This window comes from Myxocyprinus asiaticus, chromosome 3, assembly GCF_019703515.2.
Source record: "Myxocyprinus asiaticus isolate MX2 ecotype Aquarium Trade chromosome 3, UBuf_Myxa_2, whole genome shotgun sequence".
Taxonomy (NCBI): Eukaryota; Metazoa; Chordata; class Actinopteri; order Cypriniformes; family Catostomidae; genus Myxocyprinus; species Myxocyprinus asiaticus.
The window spans coordinates 13,919,150-13,933,716 of NC_059346.1; the positions used below are offsets into that span (position 1 = coordinate 13,919,150).

Genomic DNA, 14,567 nt, shown 5'->3' on the forward strand with positions numbered 1-14,567 from the left:
CAGGCAAAAGTCATAGTCAAAAATAGCTTAGAAAAGTCATAGCACACCCCTCCTCAACATGTTGCACAATTTGCGATAAAGGAATATTCCAGGTTCAAGACAAGTTAAGCTCAATCAACAGCATTAGTGTCATAATACCGAGTACCCCAAAACTTAATTTTGACTTGCCACTCCTTTTCTATAAACAAATCTATAAAAATGTATAAAAATTCTATAAAGCCAATCCGTAAACATTAAAATACTCACTATTTCAAAATTATAGCCACAGTACATAAACAATATGTGCATTAACAAGTTATTAAGTGGTTTTATCACATTAAAACCATTCTGTTTAAAGCCATGATGATGTACAAACTCAAAAATCTTAAACTGTAAAAATTATGATTTAAACAACTTTACAGCTCAAGTAATATGTGAGACAAGAATCAATGTAAATGCTTTTATTAAATTATAAGCTTCAGATTTCTGCCTTTAAACCCTCCAAAAATATGTATTTTTTTATTAAAAGAAAGCAATTAATTTTTTGTGTTAATCAACATTATGCCACAAATGGTGTTGATTGAGCTTAACTTCTCTTGAACCTGGAATATTTCTTTAAGCCTAATTTATACACTAAGAATCCCAACTTTTTCTCCTGAACGAACTAAAGCACCCTAGGTGAATGAGGCCAGCGTGAATACTATGCGCTGCATCATTTTTAAATTCGTTTGATGAGGAAAGTATCTAAAAGAATGTCTCGTTCAAACCACACACACCATGCAGTTAACCAGTAATCAACACTCTTTGGCTAGTTCATGGCAAATTTGCAGCAAATTCGCCACTGATAATTTTCACATGCAAATGAGCTTTGCGGCAAACTTGCGACAAACTCTCCATTGTTGCCAAATGTTCACCACTTCTGGCGAAGAGCTGCAAACTTCTGGCAAACATTTGTGGTGAATCAAAACTCATTTGCACGTGAAAATAACAAGCAGAAAATTTGCTGCAAGTTTCGATTTTTTGTAAGGGCTCCTAAATCAAGAAGTTCATAGATGTGCACAATAGCAGGAGAAATATCACCAAACGAACACTTTCGCAGAACAAAAACGTCAGCACATTTCGTCATTATTTTTAACTAATTGAAGTCTGGTCACCCAGTAAGTGTAAATTAGCCTTTCATAGCACAAAATAGTAAGATATGAGTTACATGCCAATGTTTAATACTCAAGGTTAGAGGTATCCTTTACAAAAAATATATAGTTCTGACAAACTTGCCGCAAATTTCCCACTCATTATTTTCACATGCAAATGAGCTTGTGATTCAGCGCAAATATTTGCCAGAAGTTTGCAGCCCTTCACCGGTAATCATGAACCTGCAGCAAACCTTTAGCGACATTGAAGAGTTTGCCGCAAAGCTCATTTGCATGTGAAAATAATAAATATCGATTTTGCTGCAAGTCTGCCAAAACTCTCGATATTTAGATCCCTTAACCTAAGAATGAGCAATGGTAATTGTGATGTTTGTCTATCCAAGCACGACTAATTATTTTAATTTCTTCCTGCTACATCCTTGATGATAGCAACTTGTCAACAGTATGTCAAGTATGCATTTCATTAACATATATAGTGGTTGTCAATGTATATTCTTGCCAGCTTCAAGTGTGATGCTATTTAAAGCCATTTAAAGCAGATTCTAAATCCCACCAGACTGACGCTGTTACAGTCAGCTGCTCAACTTCCTGTTTTCCACTTCCATGAGCCAAGTGAAAACACACAAAATGCACAATCCTGTGCTCTCTGTACTGCTGGGCTACACTGATGTAAATACAGAGGATGTGATTTCTGCTGGTCAAACATTTGACACTTTATACTTTCTCACTTCATTATTCTCTCTTTTGATGTCATCTCTCATGCAAAGAGAGTGTGTAAAAAGAGAAAACAGGCTAGAGTAAGCAAATTAATCTGCTCTAAAGAAAAGAATGTTCCAGAAGAAACTATGCCCTATTCACAGAAAGCAAAGCTATTTAGAGCAATGGTACAGCAATCTTTACCTCTGAATGTATATTTATGATGCATGTGTGTCAGGCTGATATGCATCTTTAAAACAACCCATATGCCAAAGTATGTACGTTTATATATATATATATATGATAAAAAAAATTTTTTTTTAAATAAACGGCAATGAAACACAATGAGACTCTTTATGAACAATTGTGGAAAATCTGTTAAAGTCTGATCAACATTGTCACAAAGAATGCATAGGTTAGGCTAGCTAGATATTAAAGTTAGCCCCTCTGTAGAGATTATCACCTGTCACTAATGAATAAGGACAGCAACTAACATGTCCTTGGTAACATACGCTTCAATGTGGGGGTGCTTGGTGACAAATTTGCTTCACTGTAACAGTGTAAGGACTTAGAGAGAACAGGAATAGATGAGAAAAACAAGGTGGATTTGAGGGCAAGGGTAAGATGAAAGATAGCAAGTGAGAAATATGGAGTTTCAAGAAGTTGTTTAGGCAGAAAAATAAATAGTTTGTTAATCTAGTACAAGGGCACACACACAATCCACACAAACTCAAGCTAACCTACAATTAGCCCAACAAAAGCAAAGTAGGCTACAGTGCCATAAAGAAAATAGAGCATACATCTTAAGCATTGCTATATTTAGCCTGTAGTCTGCGAGACAATACAGCAGGACTTCAAAAAAAAATTCTAGAATAACAAGACCAAGAGCTAACTTTATATGTACTTTAAATGACATTTTGTTTGGGGTTAGTATACATTAGATTTATTTTAGTATTGTTACTATTGAACCACTTCTAATTCAGTTTGTTTGAGAGGCTAGTCTTGTTTAAATAAATGATAAACAGCTTAGCAGGTTAGGACCTTGTTCTCACACTGGCATTGTTGATATCACACGTGTGCACACGCTCGCACAAATACACAAATGCACACCCACAAACTTAAAGCTGTGATACTGATCTGGGACGAGCCTCTGTTGTCGAAATCCTTATCTAAGCCCCTCACAGAGAAAGCTCAAAGCTGATCACAGATCAGGGGAGGGTTAAAATGTAAGGCAGGTTTTAGATAAACAGCTCCAGTGACTGGTAGTGTGGGTTTGGCTATTACAGTTAACCAACCATGGTAGCTCTATGGCCGTTTAACTTTTTACTTTTTCATTTATTTATTTTTACGCCATGCCAGCTTCTGTGGCTGTATTCATGGCGGGAAACCAGGTTTAGTTATTTAAAATAGTTAAATAAGGTGTTTAAGATTAATTTTTCCTAAAAACCTTAACTAAATGTGGATTCACTTGGTTAAAAACCTTTTCAAAAGTATCAACTGAATAATACAAGTTCCTCAGATGTGTATAAGTATGACAGTCCAGTAAAATGTTTAATGGATAGTGGGTTCTGACAAGATGAGCACTTTGGGAATTTTCTCCTGATAGTAAAAATTGGTGTGTGAGTCTTGTATGTCCTATCCGGCATCATTGTAAATTACTTGATCCCAGCGATTATTAAAAGGGAACACATATCTTGTGCCAACAACAAGATTTATTTCACGTAATTTGTTGTTTAAACACTGATCCCACTCCGACTGCCATTTGTTTTTGATATATACATTCAGAGTTGGTTTCAGATCTGTGGAAGGTATAGGGCATTTTACTGGTTCGGTAGATAGTGCTTCTCTGGCAGCTCTGTCTGCTTGTTCATGACCGGAGATTCCTGAGTATCCAGGTACCCAGCAGAACATAATATTAAAACTCTTTGCTTCAAGAGATGACAGTTTGATTAAACTCTTCACGATTGTTGGGTGACCAGTTTTAGTAGCTTCCAATGCTTCAAGACATGATTTTGAGTCAGTTATTATTAAAAAAGTTTTTTGTGGAGCAGTCTCAATCAAATTCAGTGCCAGTAGCAGAGCGTTTGCCTCTGTAGTGAAGGCTGAACTTGGTCAGGGATGTGGATACCCTGACACTGTTGGTTTGTTGCAAAAGCTGCTGCCACTTTATTTCCAGATTTAGATCCATCTGTGTATATTGGGATATGTTGTGGATATACTGCTCTTATGTCCAGAAATTGTTGATGGAAATCATTCGGATGCATTTTGGATTTTTGGTTCCTTGTTAAATCCGGATGGATTTTAGGCTTTTTGAGATCCCATGGAGGAATTTTGCAGAAATGTGTCTGTTCCACACTGTTTAGATTCACTTTCAGATTCTCCAGATGGGTTTTTATACGTAGGCCAAATGGACAAATGAAACTTGTTTTTGTTTTTTTATATTGTTGAATACTGAAGTGGGAAAACTGCTGAATAGGCTGGGTTTTCTTTATTTGTTTTAAGTTTGGTTGCATATTATAAGGCCAACTTTAGGCATCTGATTTCCAAGGAAGGTTCATTGGCTTCCACATAGAGACTTTGGATTGGTGATGTTCTGTAGGCTCCCAAAGCTAGTCGTACACCTTGGTGGTGTACAGTGTCCAAAAGTCGTATATATGACTTCCTAGCTGATCCATAAATGATACTTCCATAGTCCAGCTTTGAGCATACCACGGTTCTGTACAAGTTAATGAGAGTTGAGCTGTCTGCTCCCCATTTGGTTTTGGATCTATGGCTGTTTAAAGTAGCCAAGGTCCATGCTGCTCCTCTAAAACATTTTGCATACACAGAAACATGAACAAAAATGCATCAGAATCAAAATATTGTCCCAGGTTATTGGAATTATACCCCATCAAAAGAGCTATCCACATTTTTCCTGATCACGTCTGTTTTTGTTTTCCGGTCTCCAGTGTTTTCACTCGCATTGGCGTTTGTTCTTGTGGATGATGTGCTGTTTAGGTGTATTAAATTTGTAAAAAAAAAAAATAATAATAATAATAATAATAATATATATATATATATATATTATTATAAATACAAATAAAATATGGCTCCATAGTGTTGAAATTTAGTGAGTCACAATGAGCATCTTTTGTTTAAGGAGTGGGTGCTTTCAGTCAATTTGTCCAGCAGGTGAATTCCAATAATTTGTGAAAGTGTCTCGAATGTTTTCTTCCTCATTGAGCAAATCAACAATACACTCTAAATCGCTGCTGAAGCTTGTAGAGAGATACGTCTTATTTTTTCCATTGGCTCACAAGAGAACTCGCTTGTTTGTCTTTCGTGTTGTGATTCCACCATTTTATACTATTGAACTTGTCAAGTAGTTCTTCTCATCCGTGATGGGTGAAGGGCAGACCAGCTGAGAGGTGCTTTGCACCACCTACTGTACCAGGGTAAAATTGCTTGTCAATTAGTGCCACCTATTGTAAAGGTGTGAATGTGCTAACAGCGATCATTCGCATTGCTTTTAACGTGAAAGCGCCATTCATAAGTGATTTGTTTCGCATTATTGCGTCACCTCTGGTGTGCAAAGGCCTTAACACTTAAAATGGTTGTTGTTCTCTGTCTGGAATGCAAGTATTGGTAGTTTCTTATGGAGACTGGTACTAGAAAACAGATTAGCGACAATTAGAATCATCAGGGTGCATCCAGTGGTTTGTCAGGAAAACTGAGGATAGTTCACAATTGGATTTTTACTTTCCCAGAAGAAAATGTGAGTGGTGATTGTCCATGCAAAACTCGCTGCCACCAGTTCTGGGTGGTTACTAGGGAATTGCAAGGTGGCTGCTTACTAGCCCAAGTTAAGAGCCCTCGCTAAAATCTCTATGCTATTTTAGTCCTTAGATGTGGCTTCTTGTTGGTTTTTAACAGCGGGTGGCATCCAAAGTCCATTCTGCTCCGGAGTGTGGAACAGAGCTTAAATTCTACCTATCAATCCTGTTTTTCTTATGAATTAAAAGAAAGTTCTACTGTTTTTCCAACTTGATTGGAATTATTTGTTAATTCCTTAATACTGCACTCCTTAATTCCATTCTTCATCAACTCCATCATATTTAGTGCATTCAGTAATTACATGTGATATATTCTCCTCAACCTGACAGTATTCACACAACCCATCTGGATGTTTTCCTATTATTTTTAGTGCACTATTTAAATTTGAATGTCCTAACCTTATTCTGTTGTAAAAAACTTCCTCTTTCCTTGACTTACCTATATTTGCTATTTTCTGATTAACTTTATTGGTTATGCTGTAAAGAAATCTACCCTTTGTTTCATTGTTCCACTTTCCTTGCCATTCTTCTATTGCTTTACCCCATATTACTGCTTTAACTTCTGACTTACTTAATGCAACTTGTAATTCTATCGTTTCTCTTTGTAATGCTTGTTTTGCTAATTTATCCACCTCCTCATTTCCCTTTATACCTACATGTGCCGGAACCCACATAAACCTAATTACTGTACCCTCTCGAATTATTCTTGTATGTACTTGTAAAATTCTAAACAGAATATCTTGTCGGCTGGATTTGAAAGATCTTAAGGACTGAAACAGAGTCAGAACATATTAAAATGTATCCTGGTTTGTGTTCTTCTACCCACTGTAAAGCCATGAATATCGCCAGCATTTCCACTGTATATACTCCCAAATAATTTGAACATCGTTTTATTCCAATTTCTTTCCATTTTGGTACTATAAATGCTGCTCCAGTTGTCTGATGCTCTGGATCTTTTGACCCATCTGTAAATATTTGTATATATTGGGGGTAATTAACACAGAATTTTCAATCCATGTCAGCTGATAAATCTATTTCCCCTCTTCCTGCTTTCTTTATTTCCAACATATGCATGTCTATTTGTGGTGTCTTATGTACCCATGGTTCTGTTTTTGGGATTACAACTGTTGGGCTCATCTTGACTCTTAATCCCCATTTCTTTTGCATATATTTTACTAGCCCATCCAAATCTATTTCTTTTATCTTGTTCCCAGCTTTCTTGTATCACCCTTTTTGTAGGATGTTCCTCTTTATGCCCTTTAAGACTGACCCAGTAATTTATCATTAGCTGTTTCCTCCTTATTTCTAGTGGCATTTCTCCTGTCAGAACTTGCAGAGCTGATATGGATGTTGTTTTTACGGCTCCACTGCACTGCCTCAGAGCTTGAGCTTGTATCTTATTTATTTTTTCCAATAAAGTTTTGACGCTGACCCATATACTATATTTCCATAATCAATCACAGACCTAATCATTGTCACATAGTTTTTAATGAGAAGTTTGCCCCCCATTCCACTCCACTTAAACTCCTCATGATGTTTATTGCTTTGACATTTTTCCAACAATTTTACACTGCTCAAAAAAATTGAGGTAACACGTAATCACAGTATAACACCTAGTCAATTAAACTTTAGGGATATCAATCTGTCCAGTTAGGAAGCCTAAGGGATTGTGAATCAACGTTACCTGTTTCGGTGCAAATGAAAGTGACAACAGGTGCACTGGAGAGGCAAAAGCAAGACAACCCCCAAAAAGGGAATGGTTTTGCAGGTGGTGGCCAAAGACAATTGCTCTCTCCTTATCTTTCCTGACTGATTGTTCTCTAGTTTTGCATTTTGCTAGTGTCCTTGTCACTACTGGTAGCATGAGGCGGTACCTGCAGCCCATTCAGGTTGCACAGGTAGTCCAGGATGGCAAATCCATACGTGCCGTCGCAAGAAGGTTTGCTGTGTCTCCCAGTACAGTCTTAAGAGCATGGAGGAGATACCAAGAGACGGGCCATTTACACGAGGAGTGCTGGACAGGGCTGTAGAAGGGCATCAACCCAGCAGCAGGACCGGTATCTGCTCCTTTGTGCGAGGAGGAACAGGAGGAGCACTACCAGAGCCCTACAAAATGACCTCCAGCGGGCTACTGGTGTGCATGTTTCTGACCAAACTGTCAGAAACAGACTCCATGAGGGCCCGACATCCTCTAGTGGGACCTGTGCTCACAGCCCAGCACCATGCAGCTCGATTGGCATTCGCCAGAGAACCAGAATTGGAAGGTCCGCCATTGGCACCCCGTTCTCTTCACACATGAGAGCAGGTTCACACTGAGCACGTGACAGACGTGAAAGAGTCTGGACACGCCGTGGTGAACGTTATGCTGCCTGCAACATCAACCAGCATGACCGGTTTGGCAGTGGGTCAGTGATAGTCTGGGGAGGCATATCCTTGGAGAGATGTTAGGTACCGGGATGAAATCCTCAGACCCATCGTCAGACCTTATGCTGGTGCAGTGGGCCCTGGGTTCCTCCTGGTGCAGGACAATGCCCAGCCTCCTGTGGCCAGAGTGTATAGGCAGTGCCTGGATGACGAAGGCATTGATGCCACTGACTGGCCCTCACGTTCCCCAGACCTGAATCCAATTGAGAACCTTTGGGACATTTTATATCGGTGCATCCGACGCTGCCAAGTAGCGCCATAGACTGTCCAGGAACTCACTGATGCCCTGATCCAGGTCTGGGAGGAGATCCCTTAGGACACCATCCGCCGTCTCATTAGGAGCATGCCCAGATGTTGTCGGGAGTGCATACAGGCACGTGGGGGCCATACACACTACTGAGTCACATTATGAGTTGCCCTGATGAAATTCACGCAAGTTGGAACAGCCTGTGATTTCAATGGTTTACTTTGATTTTTGGTGTGAGTTTGAATCCAGTCCTCAGTCAGTTGGTGATTTTGGTTTCCATTGACCATTGTTACATCATTTTGTTCTCAACGAATTACACAATGTACAGTAAAGATTTTGATCTTCAATACATTTTGTTCATCGAGATCCAGTGTGTGATTTAAGTGTTCCCATAATTTTTTTGAGCAGTGTATTTATATGATCTGCCCATGTTAATTTTGTGTCAAATAAGATTCCTAAGAATCTAAAAACTTTCACCCAATGTTCTTTCATTCATTTTCAGGTTCATTTCTGGGAGAATTATTTTCCTTGTGAAAACTACTGTATTTGTCTTTTCTACTGAGAATTTAAATCCCCATTCATATGCTCATTTTTCTACCTTTATTATTGCTTCTTGTATCTTTCTATTTATATGCAGAATGTTCCTTCACCTTTTCCAAATTGCCCCATCATCTGCAAAAAGAGATCTTCCTATATCTGGTTGAACTTGGGGAAAAAACATCATTAATCATTATAGAAAACATTAACGGACTTATTACACTGCCTTGTGGAGTCCCATTTTTTATTTCATGTCTATTTGATATTTAATTTCCTACCCTTACCTGAATATTCCTATTTCCCATAAAATCCTTTATCCACTTGAAAATTCCTCCTATATTCATAATATTTAGTTTTATCAGAAGACCCTTTTTCCACATCATGTCATATGCTTTTTCAACATCAAAAAAAATACCGCTATAACTGATTCTTTATTTATCTGTTCTTTTCCAATTTAATTTTCCAGACACACAATAAGATCCATTGTTCCTCTTCCTTTTCTAAATCCACTCTGGTATTTTGTTATTAGTCCGCTCTTTTCTAAAGAATATGTTAACCTTTCTGTGACCATCCTTTCCATAATTTTACATATATTCCATGTAAGGGCTATCAGCCTATAATTAGTGGGCTTAGATGGATCCTTCCCAGGCTTCCTAATAGGAATTATTAAAGCTTATTTCCATGCTTTTTGAAGCCTACCTTCCTCCCATACTCTTATATAGCGTCAGCAGTTTCCTCATTGCCCCATCCTTAAGATGTCTCAGCATTAATACCCTATTTGATCCTTCCCTGGTGATGTACGAGTATTGGCTGATTTACTTAAAGCTCTTTTCTTCTAGAGTAAATGGAAAATTGATTGGCTGATCTTCCATTTCCCCACTCCTTTCCAGTATTTACTGTTTGTTATTTCTCTCCTGCTTCTTCCTTCCTCATTTAAGTTCCCTGACCCATGTATCTGGACCAATGCTTTTACCAACATTTCTACTTTATCTCTGTCTGTAACTGCTACTTCACCTTCTACTTCTAATACTGGATACTCCCATTTCTTTTCTATTACCCCCCATTCTCTTGATCATATTCCACACTTCTCCTACTGGAATTGATCTTCCTATCTCATTGCAAAAACTTTGCCAGCTTCCTCTTAGCTTGTCTTATTGTTTTCCTCACTACCGCTTGGGCTCTCTGGTGTTCAATTAATTGTGTATAATTGTGTTCTCTTAAGATTTCTAAAAGCTCTATTTCTGTCTCTTTTCACCTTGCCACATTTGTCAGTCAACCATGGAACAGCTTTCCATTTTCCCTTTACATTTTGGTATCGTTACTGATGCTGCCTCTAGGATTCTTTTACAAAGTTTCTCATTTAATTTCTCAATATCTTGCTTTTCATCAATTACTGTCGCTCTTTCCTCACATATTCTCTCAAATTCAATCCAATCTGCTTTTTCATAAATCCACCTTCCCCCTCCTTGTGTTGCTATCTTTTGTCAATATCCATTGTTGTGACTATTGGATTATGATCACTCCCTATGGGAGGTATGGGAAGAAAATTGCAATTACATTTTCTAGCCAAATTATTAGACACTAATGTTAAATCCAGCACTGATTCCAATCCGGTATAAACATCTAACCAAGTCCCCCTCCCATCGTTCAGACATACCAGTTCCTTTTTCTCTATTAAATGTTCTACTACCTTTCCATTTGCATCTATGTTCCTACCACCCCAAAGTGTATTATGCGCATTTAAGTCCCCACACCATATTACTCTTTGTCTTTCTTGTCCCTGTACTTCCAACAATCTGTCTAACTCTAATCTTTTACACGGATTATAATAATTTATAATCACCATCTCCTGTTCCCTGCACCACATTTCCACCACAACATATTCTTGACCTTTTACTTTTCCCAGTAATCTATATGGTGTTTCTTGTTTAATAAATGTTGCACATCCCCCACCATTCCCTTCTTCCTTATCACTTCTTATTACTATATACCCTTGTAAAACAAAATTCATATAATGTTTCAACCATGTCTCTTGAACACAAATTACATCTGGCTTTATTAGTAATCCTTCAATAAAATGCTTAAACTCTTGACCATTTGCCATTAGAGATCTTGCATTCCATTGAAGTATTACTACCATTAACTAATTATTATCCACATGATTCTTGACTGGATTTTATCTGGAGTTCGTCTCTTACTTCTTCCCATGTTAACCCTTCCATTCCTAGGTGATATATTGCTGCTATGACTATCAATTGTATTTTTTTGCGTTTTAGACTCAATCCCAGCTGTACTGTATATAACTCTTTTTTTTTACCAATTTCTCTTTTCAGTTCTTATACTTTCCCTTGTTACTTCATTGTTTCCTCCCATCTGTTCCCATGTTTGTACATTATGACCTATCTCTTGTCCTCTAATCTGTTTTGCAGCCTCAGCATGTCATTTTCTTCTCTACTCTCCTTTTCTGTATCTCTATTTCCCATTTCACTACTTCATATCCTCTATATGCAGCACTGTGGGCCTCTCCACAGTAACAACATTTGGTTGCACTCCCTCCCCACATTTACCATATTCATGATACACCTCATTGGCCCTGGTGTATATTCTCTCACAGTATAACACATCAACCCTAACATCACTTTTTTGGTATTTCTTTCCATTGAAGTTCTATCATTACGGTTTCAGTTTCTCTCCTATTTCCTTCCACGTTTGATTTCATTCTTTGCGCATTCAATATTATTCCTCCCTTTAAGTTAATTTTAATTTCATCAATGTCTATGTTAAATGGTACCCCAGATATTACACCTTTGTCCCGTTTCTACCTTTTTCTCCTACTTTGTTTGTACTAACCACTTTAATTTCAGCGATTTCCTTAAGTTTAAGAGCTTTATTTGCCTGTTCTTTGTTACATCCCACTAACAAATTTCCATCAGATAGTACTTTTGCAAAATCTATATTTCCAATAGATTTATCTATCATCTTTGTCAATTTTAATGGATTAATTTTACTTACCCCAAATTGATCACCAAACCTTATGATGCATTTAATATTTTTCTCACTCTGTTCATCTGGTTCTTCTGAACCACTTCTATCCTTCCTTTTTCCCCTCGTTTACTTCTTACCTCTTTCCAAATTTCCTTATAAGATCCACCATTTTCTGCTTCACTTCATACCCCCATACATCCCTCGCTATCCCCCCATTCATGCCTCCTTGTTCCATTCCCGGAGCAGTTGTGCCTCCCGCCTTTCCCTTTCTACTTCCCGCTGACGACGACGCCATCAGCCTCTCCCCAATGGTGATTGTAAATTCTCACAGACAACTCTCTGTAGTCACTAAAGGAAGGCATTGAAGTTCCCGCTCAGTTTAACTAATTCACCTCTGACGCAACACTGAACATTCATGTGACATCCCACGCAAGCGACAGTTACGCAATGCACTGTGGGACTTGTAGTGTCACACACATCCTAGATGTGGCTAAGTCTGTAGTATTTTTCTATAGTATTTCCTTGCCGGTTTTGTCATTCATGAAGTTTTGTGCCAGAGTTTAATACTTAGGGATTTTGAAAAAAAAAAAACCTAACCCCAAGTATGAGCAACAGTAACTGTAGAGATTCTTGCTTTAGCACATACTACAAATTATCTTCAGAATACCCCAAACAGGAACAAGGGTCAATCAACTTAATTCGCAAAGCCCAAACCCAACAACAGAACTAGTCTTTAAAAAACACAGAATCAGAGCAACAGGTAAGGATATATGTCAAGAGAACAATGGCAATGGACTAGCACCATTCTCATTCTCATCAAGATCTCATCAGGACAGTAAAAGAGTACATTGTGTTTAGGGGAGATGTTCAATTGAAACCCCTCACTCAACGTTTACAGGTATCAATTGCAAAAATAGTCACTTCAGGCCTTAATGATAAGCCACCTCACACTGAATAACCATCTTCAACACACATTTGCTTCCTACATCAGCCTGACATGCTTATTCTCTGATTTGCAGCAGCCATTCCTCCCATGCATTTTATCTTCTAACCCAATAATGTAATACATGCATGCTTCTGTTGATGGCCACACTGAAAGAGGTCAAACAGCAAGGATATTAAGGAACAGATCTAAGTGTTTTAAAATTCAGACCAAAGGACTTCTGGCCAGCTGTTAAGGGCAGGTTCTATCTGCAGCTTTTTTAGGGACGTTTGTGCCTATTACAGGAAAACAGCATATTCTTCAGGGTCTATGTTGATCCTCGGTTCATTTTTCTGGTAACAATGGAATTTGCTTTGCAGCTCTCCATTGTGCCTTTCCCTTGACTTACTGTCTGGCATTGGTAATGAGCAGGATGGATGCCTCTTACATATTCTGCAACCTGTGTACACACCCACCCACTCCCCAAACTCTGATGGTGAATCTTGCATAAAAATATGGGTATTATTGATAATATCCATGTATAATTAGGCATTCAGGGGGTACACGAATTGTAGTCTATCATGAAAAGCATACAGACAGCCCTATAAAATATAAAGCCAGGCTGGATTCACATGGGCCCTTGGCTAGGGGTGGTAGGGGTATTGCATTACAGAAATACAATCATTCTCACTTTAAGTGCATAGAATCTACTAAATCAAAATGTAACAAAAGGTTCAAAAGAAAGAGAGGGAGGGGAAGGGAAGGGACAGAGACTGAGATAGGAATGCGTGTGCACTTACGAAAGTTGCCTTCAGTGGACGAAATAGCATGAATCAGACAAAGCAGAAACGCCCCCCTGCGCATGAACATACAGCAGCTTCTGTATGCATTGTGTGTGCAGACTCATAACGCTGTGATTAAAATGCCATTATTAAACACACGTGAGAACGTTAAGTACAATGGGAGAAAATAGCACAGTGAATCATTATACCAGACTGATGAATCATGTAATAATTTAAGCATAGATTTAAATAAAAACAGTTTAAGGTATAGTCATGATTGATCAGTGTGACAGCATACAGTACCCTGTAACTTTAATATGAAGAAATCCTATCATGATTATATCTGATCCCATATATATGAGAGGGATCTAAAGAAGGATGGCAGCACAAAGAGAATTAGAGTCGTTACTCACCCACAGCAGCAAAGATATGAACGACGGCAATGACAAGCACTGTAGCAGTCAACAAACTAACATTGCCATCCTATCTGGAGAAAGAGTTTAATCTTATTTTAGACAGCGGGCAGAATCTCCGTATCTTCTGACTAATCGACGACAAACTATCTGCGTAGAAATCCCACTATGTAACGAACATATATTTGGCCGATGAGGATATCAATTGCTATATGTGAGATTCTGCTTTCCAAATGCCGACAAAGCTATTTTGATGGTCTTTCTTTCCCTTCCACGTCCTATAGCCACCTCTGCCAACGAGCCTTTTTCTATTTTCTGCTTGGTTGTCTGTCCAAACCCCTCGCCCATAAAATTATCCTGTCGCTTTAAAACAATACTTCCGGGATTTGCTAAAAAAAAAAAAAAAAAAAAAAAATAACTAGGGGGAGGGACTTTCGAACAGCTGAAGGGCTGTAATTTAAGCGATTGGTCGCTTTCTCATCCACGAACCAATGGAAGTTCTGTATCTATATTATATTTGAAAATATTTGCATAATAGTGCTCTCATTGGTTCTGTAGCGGGCAACGTCTTATCAAGCCACGCCCAAGTACACGTGCTATTTGTCCCATTTACTCCTCT

At 38.3% G+C, this 14,567-nt stretch overlaps 1 protein-coding gene across 1 annotated transcript in view; it reads right to left on the reverse strand.

Moving 5' to 3' along the window:
• Positions 1 to 14,311, reverse strand: part of LOC127418640 (protein FAM214B-like) — a 56,636-nt gene extending 42,325 nt beyond the window's left edge. Inside the window, exon 1 of the mRNA XM_051659311.1 lies at positions 13,949 to 14,311. The gene's annotated coding sequence lies outside the window, so the exon portion shown is untranslated. The remainder of the gene's footprint in view (positions 1 to 13,948) is intronic.
• Positions 14,312 to 14,567: the final 256 nt, after the last annotated feature.